The sequence below is a fragment of the Enhydra lutris genome, unplaced genomic scaffold, assembly GCF_002288905.1.
Source record: "Enhydra lutris kenyoni isolate GAN:26980312 unplaced genomic scaffold, ASM228890v2 scaffoldscaffold34, whole genome shotgun sequence".
Taxonomy (NCBI): Eukaryota; Metazoa; Chordata; class Mammalia; order Carnivora; family Mustelidae; genus Enhydra; species Enhydra lutris.
In genome coordinates, this window is record NW_019154118.1 from 10,588,078 (window position 1) to 10,605,117 (window position 17,040).

At 40.0% G+C, this 17,040-nt stretch overlaps 2 pseudogenes; one reads left to right on the plus strand and one right to left on the minus strand.

The window, feature by feature from the left end:
• The first annotated feature begins 9,758 nt into the window (after positions 1–9,758).
• LOC111153993 lies at positions 9,759–10,699 on the plus strand (annotated as a pseudogene).
• Positions 10,700–11,668: 969 nt separating this feature from the next.
• LOC111153847 lies at positions 11,669–12,495 on the minus strand (annotated as a pseudogene).
• Between the last annotated feature and the right edge of the window lie 4,545 nt (positions 12,496–17,040).

A 17,040-nucleotide genomic window follows, 5' to 3' on the forward strand; every position in this document is an offset into this window, starting at 1 on the left:
GTAAGAGGGTTCCCCTTTCTCCACATCCTCTCCAACACATGTTGTTTCCCGTCTTGCTAATTTTGGCCATTCTAACTGGTGTAAGGTGGTATCTCAATGTGGTTTTAACTTGAATCTCCCTGATGGCTAGTGATTATGAACATTTTTTCATGTGTCTGATAGCCATTTGTTTGACTTTATTGGAGAAGTGTCTGTTCATATCTTCTGCCCATTTTTTGACATGATTATCTGTTTTGTGTGTGTTGAGTTTGAGGAGTTCTTTATAGATCCTGGATATCAGTCTTTTGTCTGTACTGTCATTTGCAAATATCTTCTCCCATTCCGTGGGTTGCCTCTTTGTTTTGTTGACTGTTTCCTTTGCTGTGCAGAAGCTTTTGATCTTGATGAAGTCCCAGAAGTTCATTTTTGCTTTTGTTTCCTTTGCCTTTGGAGACATATCTTGAAAGAAGTTGCTGTGGCTGATATCGAAGAGGTTACTGCCTATGTTCTTTTCTAGGATTCTGATGGATTCCAGTCTCACGTTGAGGTCTTTTATCCATTTCGAGTTTATCTTTGTGTACGTGTAAGAGAATGATCGAGTTTCATTCTTCTGCATATAGCTGTCCAGTTTTCCCAGCACCATTTATTGAAGAGACTGTCTTTTTTCCACTGTATATTTTTTCCTGCTTTGTTGAAGATTAAACATAGAGTTGAGGGTCCATATCTGGGCTCTCTACTCTGTTCCACTGGTCTATGTGTCTGTTTTTATGCCAGTACCATGCTGTCTTGGTGATCACAGCTTTGTAGTAAAGCTTGAGATCAGGTAACGTGATGCCCCCAGTTTTGTTTTTCAACATTTCCTTAGCTATTCGGGGTCTCTTCTGATTCCATACAAATTTTAGGATTATTTACTCCAGCTCTTTGAAAAATACCGGTGGAATTTTGATTGGAATGGCATTAAAAGTATAGATTGCTCTAGGCAGTATAGACATCTTAACAATGTTTATTCTTCCGATCCAAGAGCATGGAATGGTCTTCCATCTTTTTGTGTCTTCTTCAATTTCTTAGCTGAGTGTTCTGTAGTTCCTTGAGTACAGTTCCTTTACCTCTTTGGTTAGGTTTATTCCCAGGTATCTTATGTTTCTTGGTGCTATAGTAAATGGAATCGATTCTCTAATTTCCTTTTCTGTATTTTCATTGTTAGTGTATAAGAAAGCCACTGATTTCTGTACATTGACTTTGTATCCTGCCACGTTACTGTACTGCTGTATGAGTTCTAGGAGTTTGGGGATGGAGTCTTTTGTGTTTTCCATATAAAGAATCATGTCATCTGCGAAGAGAGAGAGTTTGACTTCTTCATTGCCAATTTGGATACCTTTTATTTCTGTTTGTTGTCTGATTGCTGTTGCTAGGACTTCTAATACTATGTTGAACAAGAGTGGTGAGAGTGGGCATCCTTGTCATGTTCCTGATCTCAACGGGAAGGCTGCGAGCTTTTTCACATTGAGGATGATATTTGCTGTGGGTCTTTCATAGATAGATTGTATGAAGTTCAGGAATGTTCCCTCTATCCCTATACTTTGAAGCGTTTTAATCAGGAATGGATGCTGGATTTTGTCAAATGCTTTTTCTGCATCAATTGAGAGGACCATGTGGTTCTTTCTCTTCTCTTATTGATTTGTTCTATCACATTGATTGATTTGTGAATGTGGAACCATCCTTGTAGCCCAGGGATGAATCCCACCTGGTCATGGTGGATAATCTTTTTAATGTGCTGTTGGATCCTGTTTGCTAGGATCTTGTTGAGAATCTTAGCATCCATATTTATCAGTGATATTGGTCTGAAATTCTCCTTTTTCGTAGGGTCTTTGCCTGGTTTGGGGATCAGGGTAATGCTGGCTTCATAGAAAGAGTCTGGAAGTTTTCCTTCTGCTTCAATTTTTTGAAACAGCTTCAGGAGAATAGGCGTTATTTCTTCTTTGAAAGTTTGGTAGAATTCCCCAGGGAATCCGTCATGTGCTGGGCTCTTGTTTTGGGAGGTTTTTGTTCACTGCTTCAATCTCGTTACTAGACATCGGTCTTTTCAGGTTGTCAGTTTCTTCCTGGTTCAATTTTGGGAGTTTATAGTTTTCCAGGAATGCATCCATTTCATCTAGGTTGCTTAGCTTATTGGCATATAACTGTTGATAATAACTTCTGATGATTGTTTCTACTTCCTTGGTGTTAGTTGTGATCTCTCCCTTGTCATTCATAATTTTGTGAATTTGGGCTTTCTCTCTTTTCTTTTGGACTAGTGTGGCCAATGTTTTATCGATCTTATTGATTCTTTCAAAAAACCAGCTTCTAGTTTCATTGATACGTTCTACTATATCTCTGGTTTCTACCTCATTGATCTCAGCTCTAATCTTGATTATTTCCCTTCTTATGTGTGGAGTTGGTTTGATTTGTGTTGATTCTCCAGCTCTTTAAGGTGTAGAGACAGCTAGTGTATTCTGGATTTTTCAATTTTTTTTTTAGTATATGTGCTGCCGAAGCGAGCACATGGATTTTTCAATTTTTGTGAGGGAGGCTTGGATGGCTATGTATTTTCCCCTTAGGACCGCCTTTGTTGTATCCCATAGGTTTTGGACCGAAGTGTCTTCATTCTTATTGATTTCCATGAATTGTTTCAGTTCTTCTTTGATCTCCTGGTTGATCCAAGCATTCTTAAGCAAGGTGGTCTTTAGCTTCCAGGTGTTTGCGTTCCTTCTGAACTTTTCCTTGTGATTGAGCTCCAGTTTCAAAGCATTGTGATCTGAGAATATGCAGGGAATAATCTCAGTCTTTTGGTATCGGTTGAGTCCTGATTTGTGACCAAGTATGTGGTCTATTCTTGAGAAGGATCCATGTGCACTTAAGAAGAATGAGTATTCTGTTGTTTTAGGGTGGAATGTTCTGTATATATCTATGAGGGCCATCTGGTCCAATGCTCTTGTTTCTTTATTGATTTTCTGCTTTGATGATCTGTCTATTTCTGAGAGAGGTGTGTTAAGATCTCCTACTATTAATGTATTCATATCGATATGATTCTTTATCTTGATTAACAGTTTTCTTATGTAATTGGCTGCTCCCATATTGGGGGCATAGATGTTTACAATTGTTAGATCATCTTGGTGGATAGTCCCTTTAAGAATGATGTAGTGTCCTTCTGTATCTCTGACTACAGTCTTTAGTTTAAAATCTAATTTGTCTGATATGAGAATCACTACCCCAGCCTTCTTTTGAGGCCCATTGGCATGAAAGATGCTTCTCCATCCCTTCACTTTCAGTCTGGGTGTATCTTTAGGTTCAGAATGGGTCTCTTGTAGACAACATATGGATGGGTCCTGTCGTTTTATCCAATCTGCAACCCTGTGCCATTTTATGGGCGCATTTAGGCCATTCACATTGAGAGTTATTATTGATAGATACGTTTTTATTGACATCGTGTTACCTTTGGAAGTCTTTCTTTCTGTAGATTATTTCTATATTTCTGTTCAATGCTCTTCTTAGGAGTTTTCCTTTTTTATAGAACCCCCCTTAATATTTCCTCCACTGTTGTCTTGGTGGTTGCGTAGTCTTTTAAGACTTGCTGGTCTTGGAAACTCTTTATCTCTCCATCCATTTTGAATATCAGTCTTGCTGGATAAAGTATTCTTGGCTGCATGTTCTTCTCATGTAGTGCCCTGAATATATCTTGCCAGCCCTTTCTGGCTTGCCAGGTCTCCGTGGACAGGTCTGACGTTATTCTGATGGGCTTTCCTCTGTATGTAAGGAGCTTCTTTGTCCTGGCTGCTTTCAAGAGGGTCTGCCTACAATTATAATTCTTCATTCTTACTATTAGGTGTCTCAAGGACTTTTGAGAATCTATAATCTTGGGGGGAAACCATTCTGCCTCTAGTACATGAACGCTGGTTCCATTCGTGAGACTGGGAAAATTTTCATGGAGAACTTGTTCCACTATATCTTCCAGACTTCTTTCTTTCTCCTCCCCTTCAGGGATTCCAATAATTCTGACATTGGAATATTTCATGGCATCATTTATTTCCCTTATTCTGTTTTCGTGGTTTCTAAGCTGTTTGTTCCAGGCTTCCTCCTGATCCTTTCTCTCTATCTGTTTGTCCGCCAGATCACTAATTCTATCTTCTGTCTCAGTTACCCTAGTTTTGAGGGAATTTAGATTAGATTGGAACTAATTGAGAGCATTTTCAACATCATCCCTGGTAGCTTTCAGTTCTGCCCTAACATTGTGAACATCTTCCCTGGTGGCTTTCCGTTCAGCCCTAATCAATTCCGTTTGGTCATCCATGGCTTTCTCCAACCTGGCTATTGCCTGGATAATTGTTAGCCTGAATTCTCTTTCCGACATATTAACTATGTTGATAGCCATTAGCTCTGTTGCAGAAGGCCCATCCTCTGTATTTTTCTTCTGTTGGGCATTCCTCCCCCTAGTCATTTTGGTGAGAGATGGCTGAACGGATGTAGCTGGATGTATCGACCATGGTGCAGTCTGGGTGCACCCTGGAACACTTCTGAGCAATCAGGATTCCCCACCCAAATGAGAGAAAAAAGAAAAGAAAAAGAAAAAAAGAGAGAGAGAGAGACAGGAAAGAAAGGGAAGATAAAAAGAGAAGGTTCAGCCCAAATGGGCCCCAAGGTAAGAGTGATGAATATACAAACAAAAACAGACAAACAAAAAGACTGATAAAAGTATATGACAAGAGAAAAAAAAAAATATATATATATATATATAAGCCAATAAAGGAAGAACCTCGTCAAAAAGAACCCCAAGTATAAGATTTATATACTATCAGGACAAACACAAAAACACAAAAACACTGGTGGAAGAAAAAGATAGGAGAGTGGTTATAAATTCTCAGTGTGTGCGAGGAAGGTTGTTTTGATTCTTCCTGGAAGTATCTTGATATCTTTGTTAAAGGACTCAACTTTCCTAAGAGAAAGGGGGATTAAAAATTGGGTACCTATAGGGGCAGCATTGATTGGGGAAAGGGGATTACCTTGAAGTTTAACTCTATATGAATATTAGAAAATAAAAGTAAAAAAGGAATAAACTAGATTAAACTAAACTAAAATTAAAAAGAAAAAAGATTTAACAAATAGAAATGCAAAAGAAAAACACAGGTGTATGTATCAAAAAGTTCAGGTTAGAAGGTTATTATGGAATTTGATGTACTGGATATCTCACTGTGATGGTAAATATGTTAAAAAATTATCTATATTAAAAAAATGAGCCAGAATAGTGGGAACGAATTAAAAATAAAAGTTGTCCTATGAAGCAGTGGTGGTTGTTCTCTTGTAGTCTCTCTTTTTTTTTTTTTTTTCTTTCCTGGTTGGTTTTCTGGGGGAGGGGCCTGCCACGTGGGTTTTCAGTCAATGATGTACTCTGAGTTAAGTCCTCCTGCCCCACTCAAGGGGGTGGCCTCTGAGGAAACTGGTTTTTTCAGGCTTTCGTTCTCTGGAGGTTTTTAATGTTTATTCACTTTTTTTTTTTTTCCTCTCTCACCTTGACCGCTTTTGATGGTTTTTGTAGGTTTAGAGGAAAGCAAACTGCACCCTGACCTCCGTCTCAGAGAGAAGCCTCAGTCTGGCTGCAGAGCCCAAATAAATTCCCCCTTGGCCGTTGGCAGAGCAGGTTCCGAGTCGCGGTCCCTGGGGACGCAGGATTTTTTGCTTGTACCCAAAACCAAGGCAGCGGCGGCTGTCTGGGCAGCTACAGACTGCCAGAGAGGTTCCAAGCAGCCACCGCACACTGAGATTTTCCCGCTGGCCTGGGCTGGGAGTGCCTGGTCTTTCCGGGGTCCGAGAGCACCCGGCTGGCGCCTGTGCGCACCTCTCTCAGGGGAGGGCGCGGGGTGCGACTCGGACTCTGATAGCACAGCTAGGCACTCACGTGGGGACTGCAAAAAGGCTGTGCTTCTGCCGGCTGGCGAGGCTCCCAGCCCCTCACGGGAACCAGACCCCATGCGCTCTCAGGGAGAGCAGACCCCATGCGCTGGTGGCTCAGGGACGAAGACCTGGTTTCTCCACCACACTCTCTCTGGCTCTGCGCCAGGGGTGGCTGTCCTGGGTCTGGGGACTTAAGCCCCTGTCCCCAGCCGCCCCAATTCCCACAATCCTCCCTCCCCCGCTGTGCGATCCTTTGCTCTTTTTGAGTGCTTTCTACCAGACTGCAAGTTAATGCAGGTCCCCAGATGCAGGGCACTCTCGTATTGGGATATTACTTTCCAATGGGTCGCTTCTGGTGGCTCCCTCCCCCTTTTGTTTATCTTCCGATATCAGTCCGTCGTTCCCACTCTGCTTTACCTGCCCACTGGCGTCTTCTGCTCCTGTAGAGATCCAGACGTGTATAATTCTGATCTCAGGCTGATTTCCTGGGTGATCGGAGTTCTTTGGAAGGTAATCAGCTCACTTTAGGGTACAGGTTGAAAGGGCACCTCCTCCTACTTCCCTGACATCTTGTCACCCCCATAATTAAGTTTTGAGATTATTCAGCAATCTGTAAATTTGTGTTGAGTTCCAGGATATAGGGTTAGAGCATTTTATATCTCACCTGCCTACATAAGCATCATTCCTGGAAATTGGTATAGATCGGAGTCTGAAGGTGGAAGTGGGGTTGGCTCAGTTAAGAAAAATGGAGAGTGAATAAGTAGTTGACTATACACACACACACACACACACACTCATTGTGGGTTTTTTGTGTGGGTTCTTTCTTCCTGTAAATAGGTCACAGTACTGGAAAGTTGCCATGATTTGTGAATTTTTTAGCCTTTTTTTGTTTGAATATGCTTTCTGGTTCTTCCTCACTCTCTTAATGGGGTTTCTTAAATGCATATATTGATCGACTTGGTAGTATTCAATAAGTCCCTCAGACTGTCGTCATTATTTGCCCTTCTGACTATTTTTCAGTGACCTTTAATCAAATTCAGTGATCCTTTCTTTAGTTTGATCTCATTTGCTCTTGAACCCATGCTGATTTTTTTCATTTTAGATGTTGTATTCCTCAGCCTCATGATTTCTGTTTAATACTTTTTAAAAGAATCTGTTTATTTATTTATTTGAAAGAGAAAAAGAACAAAAATGGTGGGGAGGGGCAGAGGGAGAATCAGACTCTCTGCTGAGTGGGGAGCCAGATGCAGGGTGGATCCCAGGACCTTGACATCACAACCTGAGCTGAATGCAGACACTTAACCAACTGAGCCACTCATTCGCCCTGTTTAATAGTCTTTTAAGTTTTCTAACACTGTGTTGACATTTTCTCTTGGTTTGTGAATTGTTCTTTGACTCCAGTGAGCATCTTTATGGCAGTTATTATAAATTCTCAGTCAGGTAAATCACATATTTTCAATTCATTAGTGTCAGTTTGTGGAAATTTCTCTTGTTCCTTTTTGAAAAGTATTTCAACTTGTCTCCATTTTCATTGACTCTCTGCATTGGTGTCTGCACATTAGACAAATCAGTCATCTGTCTTAGTATTCATGGTCTTGCCTTGGACTCAAGAATGTTCTTAATTGCCCCCCCCCTGCACCCAGGCATTCATTGTATTTGGAGTTGCATCTGTGTTCTAGAACAAGTGAGACTGAAGTCTGTTCCTCAGGGAGCTCACAGATAAGGTATGTTATTATATGTGTGGTACACATTTTCCCCTCACCCTAGTGAAGCTGTAGAAAAGGGGTTTTCAATGGCTTGCTCTATCCTGAGCCTGGGTGAGGAACTCTGGTGACTTCCAGCCCAAACCACCATCTTTTTTGTCTGTCTCTCTGAAAGCTGGACTATGCTGTGTCTTATTTTCTCTCTGTTTTCTGACATGGCACACCTAAAAAAGTTGGGACATTGGACACATGATGTACTTCTTTTCCTCCACAGGAGAAGCCAGCCACTGGGGGGTTTTGTCCCAATTTGAAGGTGTTATGCAAGGAAAAGTGTTACAAAAACAGGATCTCTAGGATATCCCTGGCAGTTCCAATATGACTACATTCATGCTTTAACTGGGAGCAGGATTACCTTAACTACTATCTGGATTTTTACAAAGGGAATCTGTACAGAAAACATTTCAGAATCACTGTTCATGCGGGTCATAGGGTCTAGATCTTCCTCTCCTGCCATGTTGCTAAATGGGAAATAAGAATTTATTTTTGGTTCCTCTTTGGGAGATGTCTAATCCCTACAGTGGAGGGAAGCCTTGAGTAAAATTTTGAGTCCCTAAGGAAATAGAGACACATTGTGGTCCATTGTGTAAATACAATCCCCTCAAGCCCTATTACATATTACATCAGAAACCATTCCCTGAGATGTGGTCCATATACACTATGGAGTATTATGCCTCCATCAGAAAGGATGAATACCCAACTTTTGTAGCAACATGGACGGGACTGGAAGAGATTATGCTGAGTGAAATACGTCAAAGCAGAGAGGGTCAATTATCATATGGTTTCACTTATTTGTGGAGCATAACAAATAACATGGAGGACAAGGGGAGTTAGAGAGGAGAAGGGAGTTTAGGGAAATTGGAAGGGGAGGTGAACCATGAGAGACTATGGACTCTGAAAAACAATCTGAGGGTTTTGAAGGGGCGGCGGGTGGGGTGGGAGAAGGCACAGATTGCATGGAGCACTGGGTGTGGTGCTAAAACAATGAATACGGTTACGCTGAAAAGAAATTAAAAAAAAAAAAGAAAGAAAGAAAGAAACCATTCTCTGCATAAGAGACTGAGCAAGCTTCTGCCCTGTTCAGAACTGAAGATATTATATCATTGCCCTCACCTTAAGTCTTCTGTGATTTACCAAGTGGCAAAAATTACAGTAATAAAGGCTGTTTATTTCAGAAACTGTTATCTTTAGTTCAGAAGGATTTCCAGCGCTTATCAGAAATTACATTTGGGTTCTATCCCCATCAAATCGAAGGGAGCAAAGCTAAGGAGACTAAATCTGCCCTTTCAGGACCACAGGGATAATACTGGTAAGGAAGCACTAAAGTATTCTTGCTGAAGGGGGGTGATTTTCTGAATTCCATTTATATTCATGACTTCCTTTTGTGATGAACATCCAGAGATCTAAGATATGCCACTTTCTTTCCAGTTTTGCAGTCCTCAGACTCATGTGAAATGGATAGAAGGACATGTTTAAAGGGAGGGTCATGGTGAGGGAAGGTTCAGAAGCATTAGATTTCAAGATGCAATTTATTGACCAATTCTATGGATGGAACTCTCATTCTTTATATTTATAGGTTTTACTCTGTGATATGGGACAGGAACTTAAAACTCCCCTAGACTCTGGTCTTTTATTTTTGGGTTAGAACAATGTTCTTCATTCCCACCACACCAAGTCTAATTCCCATTAAAGGCCAACACTGGTTTAGTGGCATTGCTACCTCCATTTTACTGGTTAGGGGACGGGTCATGTGGTCAAGGAAATGAAATGAGAGAAGGTGATTTCTCCTGGTCCAATCTTCTCACTTAACCTTTGGTTTCTACAGTGGTCCTGTTGGCATATGGAAGTGTTGGCCTTCACACTTTAGGTCAAGTTCTGAATATCTTTGCTTATACACTTATAAAAACTCTAATGAGGGAATATCCAAGCAACTAGATCTATGCTAATAGTTAAGCATTTTTATGGTCCAGTGTGGGCTAGTCTCAGATATTCCCAGTGTGAACCCAATTTCTTTGAGAGGAGATATGGTGGGAAATGTTGAGTTGTTCTCTGTGTAACTTTTCCTCCTGTGTGCACAGATTCCCTTGGAGAAGAATGCCTCCTGCAAATGCTTCCTTTGTGACTGAATTCATTCTGGTGGGGCTAACAGACCTACCAGATCTCCAGGTCCCCCATTTTGCCTGTTTCTAGTCACCTACATGGTCACTGTGTTGGGAAATTGGGGCTTGATAACTCTAATTGGGCTGAACTCACACCTCCACAACCCATGTACTTTTTCCTCTTCAATTTGTCCTTCATAGACCTCTGTTATTCTTCTGTGTTTACACCCAAAATGCTGATTAACTTCACATTGAAGAAGAATATTAACTCCTACAGAGGATGCATGGCCCAGCTTTACTTCTGATGGTTTTTTTCCTTTCTTTTTTTTTTTTTTTTGGGTGCCTCTGAAGCTTATGTGCTGACATCAATGTCCTATCATCACTATGTAGCCATCTGTAACCCACTCTTATATAATGTTGCAATGTCCCCTAAAGTATGTTCCAGCCTTATGCTTGGTTCATATTTGATGACATTTTTGGATGCCACGGCTCACACAGGATGCATGCTGAGACTGACCTTCTGTGATGCAAACACCATCAACCATTATTTGTGTGATATCTTCCCTCTGCTCCTCCTCTCTTGCACCAGCACCTATGTGAATGAGCTGGTGGTTTTCATTGTGGTGGGCATCAATATCATTGTGCCCAGGGACATCATCTTTGTGTCTTATGGTTTCATCCTATCCAGCATCCTGTGCATCATCTTCAGTGAGGGCAGGTCCAAAACCTTCAGCATGCACAGTTCCCTCATAATTGCTGTTTCTCTGTTCTTTGGATCAGGTTGTGTTTATGTATCTTCAAGCATCTTTTCCTGGGTCTATGAATGAGGGAAAAATGTCCTCTGTGTTTTACACCAGTATGTTTCCCTTGATGGACCCCTTCATTTATAGCTTGAGAAACAAAGACATTAAACGCTCTGAGAAAAATCCAGAGTAGGAGAGTGATTTGATCAGGATTAATGTGTTTGCATGTAGTTATGGGACTGGTATATTCTGTTCCTTTCATCAAAATAGGTTAGGTGGTATTGATCATATCTATGCCTTTGTTATCATGGTGAAGGAAATTTGAATCACCTGTTAATTTATTTCCATTTTATTGGCTGGGTACAGTATACTTTGTTTTTGGTACATCACAGGTCAGGCTCCCCAACTCCACTCCCTGCTTCAGGGTTCTGAGGGCAGAACTATGTAGAGGTTGAGAGATTCCCATTGTGTTGGGTGATGAGTTGGAGCAGGGACTCCCCAACAGCTGAAGGCCTCTCTGTTTCTCTTGTTCTCACTGGTGCTGGTGGTCAAAAGGGCTCTTACTCCTGGAGGCCAGGGACCATATGACCCACCAACTGGGTTCTATAGCCAAGTTCATTCTCATACGAGGAAATGATCTTCACACAAAGGTCATTGAGGATAATGCTAGCCTCAGCATGGATGGTCTCAGAGTGAGCATCACTGTTAAAGTACTAGGAGATAATAAGGAAGATGTGTTCCATATATACTATGGACTATTACGCCTCCATCAGAAAAGATGAATACCCAACTTTTGTATCAACATGGACGGGACTGGAGGAGATTATGCCAAGTGAGGTAAGTCAAACAGAGAGAGTCAATCATCATATGGTTTTCTTATTTGTGGAGCATAAGAAAAAACACGGAGGGCATGGGAAGATGGAGAGTAGTAATGAGTTGGGGGAAATTGGAGGAGTAGACAAACCATGAGAGACTGTGGACTCTGAAAAACAATCTGAGGGTTTTGGAGGGGCGGGGGTGGGAGGTTAGGTGAGCCTGGTGGTGGGTATTATGGAGGGCACATATTACATGGAGCACTGGGTGTGGTGCATAAACAATGAATTCTGGAACACTGAAAAGAAATTTAAAAAATAAATAAAAGTTAAAAAGAAAAAAAAAAGTACTAGGAGACAACCTGGTCTTCAGTGGCATCCAGATTGCCCTTGAGGGGGCCGTCTGATGCCTGCTTCATCGACTTCTTGATGTCTTCGTATTAGGCAGATTTTCCAGTTAGCAGTTCAGATCCATGACTGACACATTGGAAGTGGAGACATGGAAGGCCATGCAGGTGAGCTTAACATTCAGCCCAAGGATGACCTTGCCTACAGTCTTGGCACACTGGCAGAAGCAAGGATAATGTTCTCAGTAGCCCCTGAGGCATCAACTTCCTGGAGGGGCTTTCTTAAGGGTGACAATGATGGCATGGACTGTGATCATGAGTCCCTCCAGGATGCCAAAGTTATCATGGATGACCTTGGCTAGAGAGGCCAAGCAGTTGGTGATGCAGGAGGCATTGTTGACAATATTGAGGGAGTTGTTATACTTCTCATGCTTCATACCCATCAGAAATATGAGAGCATCAGGGGGAAGGGCAGAGGTAATGACCCTCTTGACCCCACCTTTAAGTAAGCCCCAGTGTTCTCCATGGTGGCAAAGACCCCAGTGGGCTCTACATCATACTTAGCACCAGCATCACCCCATTTGATATGGGCAGGATCTTGCTTCTGGAAGATGGAGATGGGCTTTCCACTGATGACAAGTTTCCCATTGTCAGCCATGACTTTACCACTTATTTGCCACGGGTGGAGTCAAACTGGAACATGTGGACTATGTAGCTGAGATCAGTGAAGGGATCAATGATTGCAACAGCATCCACTTTGCTAGAAGTAAAAGCAGCCCTAGTGACTAAGTGCCCGTATGTCCAAATCCACTTCCTACAACTTTCACCATCTTGTCTTTGGGGTGAAGCTGGCAGTGCACCAGAAGATGAGGCTGTGTGTCAGACACGAAAGAGCAGAGATCCCTATTCTTTGCAATTTTTTTCAATTTTTTTTCTTTTTGAAATTTTTTCTTCTTTTTTCATTTTTTTTTAAAGATTTTTTATTGATTTTTGACAGAGAGAGACACAGCGAGATAGGGGACAGAAGCAAGGCAAGTGGGAGAGGGAGAAGCAGGCCTCCCGTTGAGCAAGGAGCCTGATGTGGGGCTCGATCCCAGGACCCTGGGATCATGACCTGAGCTGAAGGCAGACGCTTAACGACTGAGCCACCCAGGTGCCCCATCTTTTTTCATTTTTTTATTGTGATAAAATACACATAAGATTTAGTATCTTAACCATTTTCAAGTTTACAGTTCAGTGGTATTAAATGCATTCATATTGTTGTGCAGTCATCATCATGGTCATCATCATCTATCTCCAAAATACTTTCATCTTGCAAAACTAAAACTCTAGATACATTAAATCATAACTCCCCAGGAACTCCTCCCCCAAGCCCCTAGCAATCATCATTCTACTTTCTGAAACTATAAATTCTCCTTCTCCTCTTCCTCCTCCTTCTTCTTCTGTGTTTTGGTTTGTGGTTTTTTTTCCAGATTCTATATATAAGTGAGATCATATAGTATCTGTCTTTCTATATCTGGTTTATTTTACTTAGGAACGTGTCCTCCAGGCTTATCATATTGTCACAAATAGCAGAATTTCCTTCTTTTTAAAGACTGAATGATATTCTACTTTATACATATAATATTAACATAATAATTACAATTCATACAGTAATGGAATATATACAGTAAGTTTTCATATATACATATACACTTTATACACACAGATTTTTTCTTCCTTATCATTTTCACAATGTCTTCTCCTCTTTACCACTTTACCTGTTTAAGAATAACATTAGCTAATAAATTTATTTGTTTTTTTACATTGTCATTGTGGATTTCATTTTATTTCTTCTGGAAATATGTAAACGTTTCCACAAATGATCCCATGAAGTAACAGGAGGGTGATATTGTACCACTGGGGGGTTTCGAACCTGGTGACTATACTGTGACACTGGGATCATGAGTCACATTATCTGTAATCCTGTCTACACCTTCCACTTGCCTATAATGTGCCTCCTTGAAATGCCAATGTTTCATAGATACAGCAGGTTCCATAATATCTATAAAATATAATCTACTTTCTAGCTATAAACACTATACATTAAGCACCTTTTGGCAGAGATATCATATTTCCCATAGGACACATAACAGAGCATCAATATATATTTACTGCGTAGACATGATCTAGAAACTGAGAAAAGGTAATGAATTAAATCATATAGCTTATGAAGGAAAAACCTAGATAAACTGTTAGCCTCCTGGTTTCAGTCTACTGTTCTTTCAAATATACTTTTTATTTCCTTCATTTTATTGTTTTTATTTCACTAATCCTGAAATAGGAGAAAACTTTTTTTATTTTGAGCATCGACTGTGCTTTGTTGGCTTATACATGAATATCCCTGAGGATAATGGTTGTGTTAGGAAAATAGTTTGAAAGTTCTTTTTCTTGTGAAAGAGAAGTCCTATTACGTTAGGATGGTTGAGAGAGGATTAGTGCAATAGGGAGCTTTTCCTGGAAATTAATTTTAAATAATTATTCTAGGATATTTGCAAGTACTAGTAATTCAGAGGTGAGAGCATGGGAGAGATAGGAACCCAACAACAAGCATTAGCCCAAGATCCAAAAACTGCATGAACAATGAACAAGAAATCTGTCTGGAGGAAAGGACTTTGAGGTTTAAAACCACATTTCATCTGACTTTGTCTCTGCTCTTCAGAGCACTGCAATTCTGCTCCCCCCATACTGTCCGTACATCTGTGATAAAACACAATACACAATGATCCTGCATTAATAGTGTTTTGGGGCCACATTCATGAGGAACCAAGAGTAGAGAGGACAGTAATTTCAGGAGATTAAATAGTGTGTGGTATTCAAAACTCAAGTCAGGATGAAGGAATTTAGAAAGCAAATGGTAGGAAAAAGGCAGCCCTTTCTGTGATCTTTTCTGGAAGGCTCTTGATGTAGTATGGAGATCACAGGATTTCTCTGAGTCGGATAAAAGCGCAAGTCATTTGATATTGAAATGGGTAAATTAACAGGGCTGGAATACCCGAATCAACTAAATCACTCCTGTTTTTTTGGCTTCCATGTGCTACTCCCATATGGATGTTAAGGTACAAAAACCCTGAAATTGCAGCTGGGAGCACAATGACAACTTGAAAGAACATTTGGTGAAAAAAACAGATTGTAACTATTTCTTTTCTGGAATAGGATGTTAGATTACTTTTCTTTTGAGAAAACACAAAAAGTTGACTACATTAAAAACTTTTAATCCTAAAGTCTATACCTGAAACCAATATTATACTCTATGTTAACTAACTAGAATTTAAATAAAAACTTGAAACAAACAGAAAAACCATTAATCCTTAATCAACTGATAATTTAACTATTTCTAGGATAACTTTTAATAGTATTTATTATTTTACCACTTTTCTCATTTCCAGTCAAGATTCAGGTATTGTGAAATTTACCATCACTGGTTTGTTGTCTTGTTTTTGTTTTAAATGATTAGTATCACTAAACCCTTGAGTATGGCTTATTTATTAATTTTTATATTTTATCTTCACTGAAGTTTAGTTGACATACAGTACTCTATTAGTTTCACATGTACAACATAGAGATCTGACATTTACAAATGCTCATTGTCTTAAATGTAGTTACAATCTGTCATCATAGATTTACTGACTAATGGTTTTAAAATGACCTCTCGCACCACATCCCCTGATCTCCATATCAACATGCTTGCATTTTAATTTAACAAGTTCCATTTATACAAAATAGTTGATTTTGTTTATATTTTTGTTTGTTTTCTTTTACTTACTTTCTGTTTTGATGAAATTGGTTTCCTTATCAAAAAAAGTGTGTCAATACGTAAATGATGCCTGCTTTTCAGGAATCATTATAGACATTGCAAAGGTACATCCACTTTTTAAAAAATTTTTTAATTTTTTTATAAACATATAATGTATTATTAGCCCCAGGGGTACAGGTCTGTGAATCTCCAGGTTTACAAACTTCATAGCACTCACCATAGCACATACCCTCCCCAATGTCCATAACCCCACCACCCTCCCCTCTCCCTCCCCCCTCCCCCCAGCAACCCTCAGTTTGTTTTGTGAGATTAAGAGTCTCTTATGGTTTGTCTCCCTCCCATCCTGCCCCAAAACCCCCCACGTTGCAGCTCCACTTCCTCATATCAGGGAGATCATATGATAGTTGTCTTTCTCTGATTGACTTATTTCACTAAGCATGATACCCTCTAGTTCCATCCACATCGTCACAAATGGCAAGATTTCATTTCTTTTGATGGCTGCGTAGTATTCCATTGTATACATATACCACATCTTCTTTATCCATTCATCTGTTGATAGACATCTAGATTCTTTCCATAGTTTGGCTATTGTGGACATTGCTGCTATAAACATTCGGGTGCATGTGCCCCTTCGGATCACTACATTTGTACATCCACTTTTTTATATTTTGTTGTCACTCTTTGAGGTAGCTAAACATATGAGTTAATCCTGGTCATTAACCTCTCATTTGAGAAACCTCAAAATACAAATGCAATCTTCTTCAATTTCAGAAGACTTTCAGAAATTAGTTTTTATTGCAGAAAGTATAAACTCCCTTTCAAGCTAAATTCCATTTTTTTCAGGTTATTTGAGGAAAAGCTCATTAAAAATTATTATAAAAAGTTATAAACAGTTTACCAAAGTTAAGATTTGTAAAGTTTTTGTAAAAAGCAATTTAGCTGATAGTTTTCTGTTTGGTAGTTTAAGCCCTATGCATGTGTTGGGACTTTTTTTAAAAGAGGTAGAGAACGAAGTCAGGTGTGTTACACACACAACATAGAGTATCCCTTATGGTTTTTCTTTTTTTGTGTTATGTGAATGGCTATAAAAGAATTTATGAGAGGAAGTATGAGTCTATTGAAATTGTCACAGCTAGGAGTCAAGCAGGGAAGTAATGGGATTTGTCTGTACCTATGTCCTAAGACAGAGCTGCCTCTGAATCAGTGTGAAAGCTTGGACTTTCTGAGCAATAACAAAAAAGGATCCTCCTACTTCAGAACTGGAAGCAAAGTTGATTACATTTTGCATTTGTTTCATGTAAACTTTCCATACATGAGCTGCTGGTGTTGCTCAGACCAGGCTTGGAGTAGGCATGATCAGGTTCACTGTGGTTCAGGTGTCATGAAAAGCAGAAGTACAAGAGGTTCTGAATTCCATGTCTTTTTAATTGCTAAACCCCTAGCTGTATTGAATCTCGTTTTCCACTCCTCCTGACACTGCCTCCTTAAACACACAAACACACACTCATGCACATACATAGTATTCAAGTCATATTTTATGAGATCATTGCCATTGCATGGTATGGAATCCATGTTCAGG